The following is a 12,495-nucleotide window of genomic DNA, read 5'->3' on the forward strand; positions in this document are numbered from 1 at the left end:
ACTCTGCAACAAATGTGATAATGTCATTAAGGCACATTTTATTAAAAGTAATGTTTACTGACACCAAGTTGAACCGTTAATATTTTTCCAGCAATTGCGTTTTGTTGATTTTGAAAAATTCAAAATTGTTCAATTTTTAAAATATAATAATATGTAATGCTTAGTTACGTCTTACTGTAGATGGACCTCCTAGAGTAATCCTTTTATTTTAAAACTCCAATCGAAAAATATTTTAAACTGGAGACCAGTTCGCGGCAAATAATGTATTTATATATGTAAATAATATAAATTTAGTTGCCTTCTATTCCTTAAGCGATTCTGCTCATAAGATTTCAATCTGAACAGCAATATGATTCATCTGAAATATTATGATGAGCAATGCTAAATGCCCATGTGTGATTAACTAAATTCAAAACTGACAAGAGACGCAAATAACATATAATCTTTCGATCTCCGTTTTAATTTGTGATGCTTCATAACATTATCTGAAAGCATATTTAACACAATAAGCGAAAAGAAATAATAAATGTTGTAGCCTGGAGGACGCATGATAATCCGTATTTTGAACGCGCCACAATTTCCACTCACGAATACAAATGGCGATAATAAAAACCGAATATTGCAGAGCAGGTATTATGTTTTCCAACAGATCATCACGAATTCATCATTTTTTGAGTAAATGTCTTATCAGAACTGCATTCAAAATGGTCGGATTTGGCGATGCGTTCCACATTGGCGGTGTATCGCCATGGACAAAGAAAGGAGATAAAGATCTATTTTTTAGAGGGAAGTAGTCCGTCTTCCATCTCAGTATATCCTATTTTCTTGATGATTATTTTTTTTTATAAATCTGCAATTCATAATCACGATGAGTATGCAAAATAATTTTGAAAATTATTTAGCATTATTTATCTATTAAAAAAATTACCATAGAGGCATCATTATGTATAAATTAATAAGAGGACCTACTTTTTCTCTCATACAGGGGGGGGGGGAATTGTCTTGGAAAATACCTACCGGCGAAGTCCTTTGATCGATTATTTATCTAATTCCTGTTTTCTATTTATAATTTAATCTTTTAATTTTTTTCTGACTAAATTCACTTTTATCCTTTGAAGCTAGTTGGGTTTTTGCCTCGATTTTTATGCATGCTGAAACATATTTTAACATACTTCGAAAAGTTGAAGTTACTTAAAATCATACAGTCTCAATTTTATTTAAAATTTATCATTCAATTAGCAGTGCTATGCACCAACGGTTAATGCCTAAATACAAATGAAAACGTATCAATTTATAATAGTATGAGTTGTTCATAACGGTGTGTGCTGTTTCTTTTAAAAGTAAATAAGTTGTTTCGTAATAAAAAAAAATATTTGATGTTTTACACCAATTTTGAAGCTATGAAATGATAGGATTATATATGTATCACCCTGCAGAAAAAGGCTTATAGAAATATTATTATTATTTATGCTACAAAATCGAAATTAATGTTTGTTTGTTTTTTCAGAAAAATTCTGTGCAATTAGGGTTTCTATATTCTTCAAAACCATGTGCCTCAAAGAGTTAAAGGAAATCTCCTAAATTATATTTTGATTAGAAAAAAATTGAGATAAAATCGTTCGTTAAACACAAATGGTTCGAACTTGAAGCATGCTCGATATAAAATTTCAGTTTCATTTTACTTTTAAAGAATTAATTTGAAGCCACGAATAAATATATCTTATTATTTCGAGTTTTTCTTCTCTTATCATCGCGATAAGAACTTTGTCCAGAATCTTTGTACACACACACACATATATATGCATTAATATATCCTAAATATTCATTGGAAGAAATATATATATATATATATATATATATATATATATATATATATATATATATATATCCTGGTAATATTCCTGATTTAATATAATTTAATAAGAATATATATATTTGAGTCATTTTGTTTTTTTTTTAAATCATTGGCTATTTGGATATACTTAACTTTTTTAATATCCGATTTTTAATCTGAAGCTTAATTAAAAGAAATTATGATAGCGGTTTTTCACAATGAAATTCCACGTTGACTTCAATTAATTTTAGCGTACCAAAGTATCAATATAGTGAATTCTTTATACTTACTTTATAGATAAAAATATAAGTGAGCATCTGTTACATTTTAGTAAACCTCGTTATGCTAATATTCAGTTCAGAATTGACTGGATTAAAGCAACGCTCATTTAGAAATTTTTAATTTTATGATATTTTAATCATGAATTGTAATTGGCAAATCTTAAAAAGATTTCTTTCTTTCCATTCATAAATGATAGCGCGTTGCACAGAATAAAGTAGCTGAAATCAATTTCTTATCTTTTTCTTTATTACAAAACGTCGTTAGTTTGGTATGTAGTTAAGGGTTGGAGAAACGGCTAAGTTAGAGAGCCTCAAAGCAGCCGTTGATCAGAGAAATTGGATAGCCATAGGCAGAATTCTTCTTTCTTGTAAGAAATCATTACACTTCATGGTAAAATAGTAGTTACATCAAGTGATATTTAAAGCAAAATATAATTTTTTTAGCAGTAAATAAACAGACGGTATTATGGAATTTTATTAGTGTAATGAAGCAGTAACTTTGTACGAATCTTGCTTGTATAAATACGTACTGAATTTTTATACGCAAATCAAGAAAAAATTATTAAAAACTAGTTTTATATAAATTATAAGAAATAGTTTTTTCAAATTCATGGAATTATAAAAAAAAAACAAGTCTTTGATGTCAAAGGACAGAATTATTACTTTTGTTATAGTTCTTCATTTTTTTAAAATATAAATATTATTTAAACTGGAACTTTAAAAACTAAAGCATAACATATAAATTCAAGTGAATCTAAAGAATCCGTTAATAATAAATAAAAAGCTATTATATGCATCTTTTCACGGTACATAAAAATATCAGGAAAACTATAAAAAATCATAAAGATGTCCAAGTTTTTCAATATTTAAATTAATAAACTCTTAAAAATATCTTTTAATATGTTTTTAACAGGTTTAAACAGTTTAATATATCATCGTCATATTTTGGGGCAACAGTAGTGCATTTTAAAACTATGTTCGGCATTTAGAGTCGTGATCAGTTAATGAGTCGTGATCAGTTACGATGGCACTTCCATTCCTAAACTTCTATGTCATATCAATAAAATATTATTTCGTGTGATTTAAAGGTGATCACTGATTTAATGTTCATCAGATACATATACATCAAGGATGGAAAAATGTTATACAACTACGAAGCAACAGTTGGTCAATTACAATAAAACTCAATAAATACTCAAAAAAATATTTTTATGAACTTTGATATTAATGCGATGAATAAGGCTGTTAGAGCATTTTTCACAATCAAGTTTTGCTAAAAATATAGCTTCTCTAGCAATTATAAAATTTCCTCATTTTTATTTTAAAATCTGCGAAAGGTAGGATAGAATCTATAAACTGGAAGTAGTTTACCGAGCACTGACAAACCCAGCACATCGAATTTGATGTCAATGTCCCTAGGTCGTTATGGTCAACACTTATGTGTGTAATAACATTATTACATGTCGCTTAAGATCAATGATAACCTTATAAAAAGAAAAATATGTTTAGTTCCTTACTTCTTTATTTATATTTCAAAATGAGAGCTCATGTCTAATAGACAATATTAGCTACAAAAAAATCAAAAAGTGCTTACCAAATTATATTTCATAAAAAGGAAAAGTCTATGAACAGTTAATTTAAAAAGCGGGGAAATTTAAATCTTCAAACCAAGGACAATAAACTTTCTTACAAAAGAACGTTTCCTTATTCATTCGAATTGTGCGATACATACATTTATTTCTCAAAATTTAATTAAATTAAGTAATATATTAAAAGGAAAGAAAAGTAAACCATTACCGTTGAATTTCTTGAAGCATTTTTTCATTAATTATTAATTTAAAGAAAGTATTGCTTATTTCTGAATGTGTTCTAAATAAATATCATTAAAAATATTAAGAAGGAATGATTAAAAAAAAATCAAAGTAAGTTGAATGAATTTGTTGGGAACATATTTACTGAATATTTAGAAATATAGAAGTAAAACGTTTAATATTTTCGAAATCGTGAAATATCAAACAAAAATTTAAAATATAAATATACAAAATTCTATCTTTCAATTATATATAATAAATAAAAAATCAATTTGATATGCTTAATTTATGAGCATATCAATTTCTTTATGAGTGAACTTAAAACTTTCATTCTTGCAAAGAGAATAAAAAAAAAAAAAAAGAATGAATGAAAGATTTTGCTTGAAAAAGATAGAGCAAAACTTCTATAACAGAAAAATTTCGTTGTTGTTATTAACCATAAAAAGTTTTTTTCATGAAATGCTAAAATGGTGGGTCTAACTTCTTTTTTATTGATCTATATGCTTTGAAAACTATTTTCTTGCTCATATTAATTCATATAAAGTTTTCTTTTGTTTCATTTATTATAAAATTCAGAAAACAATTACTGCTTAAGTGGTTAAATGAATCAGATAATCAATTTATTGTAACCAAATAATAACAATTATTTTTCCAAAGTTAATTATTGCATTATAAGAGATATTTTATACAGATTATTAGGTTTCATCAATTATGTATAGCTAATTTTATACACGTTAATACAATTCACCAACAAAAACTTTCAATCCTGCAATTGGGGCTTTTTGATAAAAGCGTATATCTTCCTGATATATTTCTTTAAAAGAAAGCGTTGCATGAGTACCACATAAAATCGCACTTAAAAACTCCATTAAAATATTTAGAAAAAAAAAACTACCTATAACCTATTTTAAGAAAATACCTGAGGAAGTGATGAAAACAACAAATGGAGGTTCAATTTCATTCGCAATTTTTGTGTGGTAACCATTTTGTCGCCAATAATGAAGGTGCGAAAACTAACTGCAAAGTGTACCTATTACGTTCACCTCCTGCTTAAAAAAGAATCGTGTTTCTCTCCTTCTGTGCTGCGGTCGAAACCTATAATTTTGACCTCCCCAGCATTCTATTATAACCCTCTGTAGTTTGCCGCCTTCTCGTTCGAAAACTCGGCCAGACACAATGGTGGATATGTTCTTTAGCACTTCTGGAGGAATATAATAATGTACTGATCGAATGAACAGCTTTGAGCTTGTTTTTCAACAAAACGGTGTAATCTTTTTTTCTTTTCATGTTAGATGCATTAGACGTTTACTGTGGTTTTCTTTCTTTTTAATAGATTTGATTGGCAACAGGATGGAGACTGGTACCAACATTTGATTTAATATCGGTCTAGAAATTAATCGTTCGTATAATAAAACGATTTTTATTTTTCCAAGTAAACAGCTTATGACTAAGATGATGTTAAATTGGTGAATTGAGATAATTATGAAATTGGAATGAAAAAAAATATGCTGTTGGCAATAGTTTCATAGCCGAAGAATAAAATGTTAACCAATATTAAAAGGATTTTTTTAAAAATTCTCCCGTAACCACTATGTTTGGTATTTAACCTCTAAGCACATCTTCCAGAGTCCCTTATCATCGACACTGATTCCAATTAGCTTAATATTTAAAATCAAAATATTTGTGCTGCTTTTAAAATTATAAAATAATATAAGTTTTTAAAATAATTCGAAAGTTTATAAAATAATTAAATTAAAATTCTTTTTTAAAAATATATAATCAGAATATATATTAGGTATTGCTTTCTGTACAAAACATAAATCAATTGTTTTTTTGGTATTTTTCTTTCATTTTCATTTTTTTCCTCTATTCTTTAAACAATTTAAAAAACGTATTCTCCTTCGCTTTCTGCAAAACAAATAAATTTCGAAAAAGAATCAACACTAATTAAGGGCGAGTAATTATTTATTCAGTATCCAATGTGACGAAAGAAACGGTAACATGGATTCGTAAATGGATTTTGAAAAAAAGAGCGCGAGAGTCAATAAACTTCTCAGCAGCCTCATTTCAATTCTTTCTTTGATTGTGGTGGTACCTTTCACACGTGGCTGATTTGACAGCTTACAAGCGTGGGGGAACTTAAAACGTCGATCATTTTTGAAATTGCGAGGGCAACGTTAAAAAATACAACGAATGGTTCGGGGTGGCTGCTCTAATTTCAGCGAGATTTAATTTCATAGGATTTTAACCTGGAATTTCGATTTTCAAACGGATTGAAATGAATCATAAATTTCCAAAAATTCTAGTTTCAGAAATATATCAAATGATCCCTTGCATATCGAATTTTAAAATTTTTAAAAAGAAAGGGAATCTTAAAATTAGAAAGATTTAGAAAAAAATTTCAAAGTATAAAACTTTCATTACACTTAAGCACATACTGCAATTTTTTTTTTTTTTTTTTTACTAATTTACTTAATTTTTTACTTTTATTTTACTGCAGTTTGTAATAAAAACAATTATGCATAATTAATTTTTGGAGGTTAATGTCGTAAAAGGATTAAATTATTTCAATGAAAGTTATTTTAAAAAATATTAAATGAACTACCCAAATGGTTAATATATATATATATATTAAGTAACAAAAAATTATAAAAACTATGTAAAAAAGTTAATATTGATTTTGAGTATTTATTTTTCTTTGTGACAATAGTATCAAGCATAATATATATATATATATATATATATATATATATATACAAACATAAACAAATTGAGATACTGAAATTAGTGTCAAACAATAATAAAAGCAACTGTATGTGTTTCTCTTAGCTTGCGATATTCAGATGAGACAGTTGAACGTAGAGCTATTAAATTTAATACAAGAATACTTTCAAAGATAGAGATATGCGCACGAGAAGAATTTCTTAAGAATTTTAATTAATTAAAAATTAATTAAATTTTAAAATTTTCTTCCAATAGTAGTTACACAAAATGATTTTTTTTCACTATTTTGACAGTCAAAAAATTATCAGTTCAATATCGCCACTTGTAGATCTTATGAAATTTTTTTCTTAATTTTCGCAATTTTTAACATTGTTTTTATGCAAAACTTCTTATTATACTTTATCACCTGCTATAATTTTCTATAACTTAAAAAACAAATGCTGATTAACGAATCTGAAAATGATTTTATTAATAATTGTTTTACTAACATTTAATATATTACTTTTTTTCAAACACGACATTACAATATTAGTCAATTTCAGTAAGTTTAAAAAATATTAAAAGCTGCTAATCGACTCATTATGAACTCCTTTGCAAGATTTTCTTTTTCCTTATGGGTATTATATTTACAAGTATTTCTTTATATATACCGAGGAAAGCTTTCGGAGTAATCAGAAAAAGTGACCTACTGATTTTTAAAAATGCCCTGAGTGACCGGACAATTGATTTTCCTGCTTAGAGTTATCTTCAGCTAAAACTAATGAAAGCATTCATGAAATTTCTTATGCAGGTTATAGAAGGCATAGGGGGATGAATTCTTTTGAGATAAAAACTCTTCTATAAATTGCCAAAGAATGTCAGCGCACAGAAAATATTGCACGTGGCTCAGCAAACTCTTATGCTGATTTATAGAAGTATATTTTCGGTGAATTCATATCTGTCTCATTTTTATATATATGGAGACTTTTTATTGCTTGAACATTTAGGAAATTTTGCTTAATCTATTTCCCGTATAGTCATCGCAATTATTTACCGTTTTCGTTACGATCTCTCTTATTGCCTTTTTAAGGCACTAATTTTTTTTTTTTTTCATAATTCATCTTCTTATTTGTTCCATGGTTTGTATATGAAATTTGACTTCATTTTATTAATATTCGTTAGTTTAGCAGCAGACACAGGAAAAGTTAATTTATGAGAATTCCGTACAAGTTGTATAAATACGAGGAAATCAAATTACGATTACCGGTCTATTTATTAGTGAAAATAATAAATCAAAGACAAGTACGCTGTTTAGCACGAAGTCTTTACAGTAAAAATTTGAATTCTTATCAAATTGAGAATGAAATCTGTGTAGAGAAAATTTGATTGTTCACCCATCTGTATGAGAATGAAATAACAAATTAGCAATTGCCATGTGCTCTCATTATTAAGGTCGAGCATTCTTATAGGTTAAGTTTGATAAATTTTGCCAGCACGAAAACATGATAATTCCAAAACACAATAAGCTTGCTGAAAGAGTTTTGCATGAACTTTTAATCTCAATTACAGATCTTATTTAATTCTAAATTAAATCTACCATAAGTTCCATACTTCTGTTTGTTTTTTTGTCCGTGGTTACAAAAGCACAAAAATTCAGAAGCACTAAAGGCAGAATATGTAAAAAGCCGATCTGTTCAATTCAGTTACATTCACTTCCCTTCTTAACACAAAGACCGACTCTGTGTTGAGTCACGGTCAGATGACGAGGACGACATCTGATACCTTTCTTTTTTCTGTTTCTGGGTTATTTTTCTGTTTCTGGGTTACTTTAAGGGCCGCTGTGGCCTAGTGGTAAGGTCTCGGCTTCGGAACCGGAGGGTTTCAGGTTCGAGACCCGATTTCACCGAGGAACCGTCGTGTAAGGGGGTCTGTTGCACGTTAAATCCGTCCTAACCAAACGTCTTCCCGGTGGTGTGGTGTTGTCCTCATCATCTGACCGCGGCTCAAAATTACGAGGTCTGCCCCAAAATAGCCCTAGAGTTGCTTCAAACGGGACATTAATATAACTAAACTGGGTTATTTTAAATGAATCCATTCTTATGTTTTTTTTAACCCGTGATTTCACATACAGATTTCATTTATCGGGCATTTAAATGGGTACTTTCAGGTTATAAATATATTTTTCGGCAATACTTCTAGAGAGAAGGTTTAAAGCTCATTTTGATGCTTGAAAACTTTATCTTTAGTTCAAAATTATCAATGAGCAACCTAAAACAACAATAAAAACTAAACTGGTACAATAAAAATAAAGAAGCAATTAAATTATTATAAATATTTTACATATATTTATAGACTTGATATGACGAATAAAATATTCCAAATTCTCAATTTTTTTTAGTTTCATGCATTTTTAATATAAATTTTAATATTCTTGTAAGTATTTATTTTTAAATTAGAATTTAATGTTATTCTTTAGACCTTTACAAGGCCCAAGGATCGAAACCTACTCAATTTTGAGATTAAAACAAATGAGGAAAAGGGCATCAAAATATTAATCTATGCTCATTAAGGCTTCATTTTTTCGAATTTTTATCATAAAATAAATAATAGATTCTTAAAATGCTAATACAAGCATGATATATGAATATTCCATTTTCATGAAAATCGAAATCAACTATAATAGCGAGTAAAAGAAGTCTTGATCTAAAAAGTTTTGACTCAATGATATATAAATTTTGATTTAGAAAATAAATTTTAATTTGATAATGTTTATAAATTGGCATACCGTCTTTAATTTGCTTCTTTCTACAGACGTAAAGAGAGAGAGAGAGAGAGAGAGATAAACGATTGGATCAATAGCAATCGAATTTACTATGCAGTTAATTGGTATCAAGTAATCCAATAACTAACTAAACTTATAACTAAACGGTTTTCCAAAATTAATTCATTTTTTTAAATAATTTCAGTTCGATTTTTAATTTAAAATAGATATAAGTATTTTAATATTTTTTCTCAATATTTTATGAGTTAAATAGACAAAAATTACATTTATGTTACTTTTACGTTCAAAGCAGAAAATTACATTTTTAACTATACTGATTTTATTTGGGTATGGTTTTTTTTTTCTCTAATAATAAATTTTAAGGAATATTTTAATGTTTATTTTACGATAATGCTTTTCATTGTTTTGTTTACTGGATTTATATCTAAAAGTATAGTGACGATATTATATAGCGATACATGGCGATAGCATTTTTTTTTTTTTTGCAAGAATATTATTGCAGCTATGTAATTAAAAGCAAAATTTAAAAATAAGTTATAGAAAAGACTACATCATGCTGTAGTACTGTTTTAAAGGTTCGATTCTTCATAATTATTTCTAAATGAAAAATAAAATAATGTCTCGTTAGATTGCAGGACTAATTTATTCTTCAAAAATTACTGAAAAGAAGAATATGAATGGAACAAAATCGAATCACTATATTTTCTTTTTTTGTTACAACTATAATCCCTTAAACGTTTTTTTTTAAGTAATGATATATTAATATATTTCTGGGATTGAGAATGCTTAAGAAAAGAAAAAACTTTAGCTTATCAGATAAAATTAATTTTATTTATTAATTAATTTAATAAGTTAGTAATTAATTAACAAACCGAAACATTTCCTTATAGTTTGAGATAAGAAATTGGATTTTGTTCAATTGAAGGATTTAGAAAAAACTTAATTCAGCCATCTTTTCAGCTTTAAGTATTCATACATTATTCTCACAAAATAATGATAATAAATAATTGATATTTAATTTATTTTTAAAACTTCATTTTATAATAAATTCAAAAAGCAAATAAACGTTATTCAGTATATTATTATTATTAAATAAATTATTGATTATAGTATTAAATATTTTTATGATTTTTGAAATATTTGTTAAGAGATAGACGCTCTACGTGGACGTTTTTAACCTGTATACTTTTTTGTATACTTATACAAGTATACTTTTCGTTACTTTAGAAAGGGTTCTCTAGATCAGTAATATAACATTTGCCGAAATAAGTTTCAACAGTATCTTCAGCAAATGTTGCTTTCATAACTTACTTTAGATCGAAACAAAATTCTTACCTTTTAAGCTGAATCGAATGTCTAGCTTTTTTTCTCATATTGATGGCAGGAGAATTACAAATTGTAATTTCCACACGACCCCTTCATCCGATAAAAACCAAAGCTTTAAACAAGAACCTCCAGAAAACTTACGCGATACCAGTTGAACTAACTTCCGAGTTAACCTCCGAATCCAAAATGCTTCAATATTTGACGTGTGCCAACTTCCCCCCTATCTTCGACAGTTGATTTGACACCTAACAGGAATATACACTTAATCGGGCGAGTGCTGTCGGAATTTAAATGCCAACTCCGGCGGGAAAAGTTTGGAACGAAGGGAAATATTTGAGGTGATTGAAGGTGGAACTCTTTCGCTCAACTCGAGAGAAAATTTCGTAATGGATTCGTAAGTGCTCCTTTGGCGATCGTCCATTGACTCCATAGTCTGGGAGAAAGATTTAACCCCTCACGAGCAGTCGGAATTGGTACACTGTTTGCCAATAGTTTGAAATTCATTAATATGCAAAGTTTTGCTAACTTGTCGAGAATTCCCCCAAAATAGTGAGCTAAAACTTTCACTGCAATAAATCACTTGCGTCGTCTGATCTCCCCTTTTATTATTTGGGTCGCAATTTTCAGTATCACGCATCGTCATGTCAATAATTTTTGCAGTATTTATCACCTTTTCAAAGAATTGAAACTTTTTAACATCGGGTTGCATTTAATTGCTATTTAGATGCAACATTTTCGAAGACTAAATAAGCTTCTATAAAAAGAATTAATTTATTGAATTATAATGATGCAGACCGTGAAATTTTATGGAATAACTGAAACATAATTTCTACATTGACTGACACAAGAGGATTGACTAATCGATTAACAAGTAATCCTTTTAAACTTTCAAGTTAATCATACACGCACGCACTCACGTACACACACTCACACACACACACAAACAGACACAGGAGTGAAATTTTTTTCTTCGTTGAAATCAGACGACTCTTGTAGAGGATCAATGGATCAACATTCTTTTTAACTTTTTCATTGTATTTGATAATTAATTGGTTTTTTTAGCAAATAATATTCAAATTTATCATCAACAATTTAATATGATTTCACTCTCAATACATTCAATTTAATGCCATCAATGCAATTGAAATATCAATTGGAAAAGAAAAAGCCGCACCAGGTTTTCTTAGTCTAGTTTTTTTTATTTTTTTTATTTTTTTTTATTTGCTGTTCGATAACTTATTCAGCACATTTTTTTTCCTGTAGATGATTAGTGAACAGCATGTGTTCGATCAAGACAACTTAGGTATTGATTTAAATAAATCTGTAATTGGTGCAAGAAGAGAAGCAGAGGCACTATCTGCGAGATATCTACTACGCTTTTGAAACGTCTACTAATATTTTTTTAATTTCTTATTGTCATTTTTCAACAATTATCAGCAGTTATGCTTAGATTTGCACCAAAGTTTTGTCCTATCATTATAAATGATATTCAGTTCCAAACAAAGTTATGAGGCAATGGTGACATAGTAGATCAAATTCCTATATTATAACTTGAAGATTATGTTTTCGAAATCTGTTTCTACCGAAGTCGCACCATCTATGCTGACTTGATGATGACAAATCTAGCATACTGATGATAAATCCAGCAAACCATAAACATCCTTGTGTCGGTGTAGTGTGAAATTTTGTCGGATGAGATAGTACGATGCGGACTCAAATTCCATTCTCATAAACTGATCATGGTTTAAAAGAAAAGTC

The sequence above is a fragment of the Argiope bruennichi genome, chromosome 2 (genome assembly GCF_947563725.1).
Source record: "Argiope bruennichi chromosome 2, qqArgBrue1.1, whole genome shotgun sequence".
Classification (NCBI taxonomy): domain Eukaryota; kingdom Metazoa; phylum Arthropoda; class Arachnida; order Araneae; family Araneidae; genus Argiope; species Argiope bruennichi.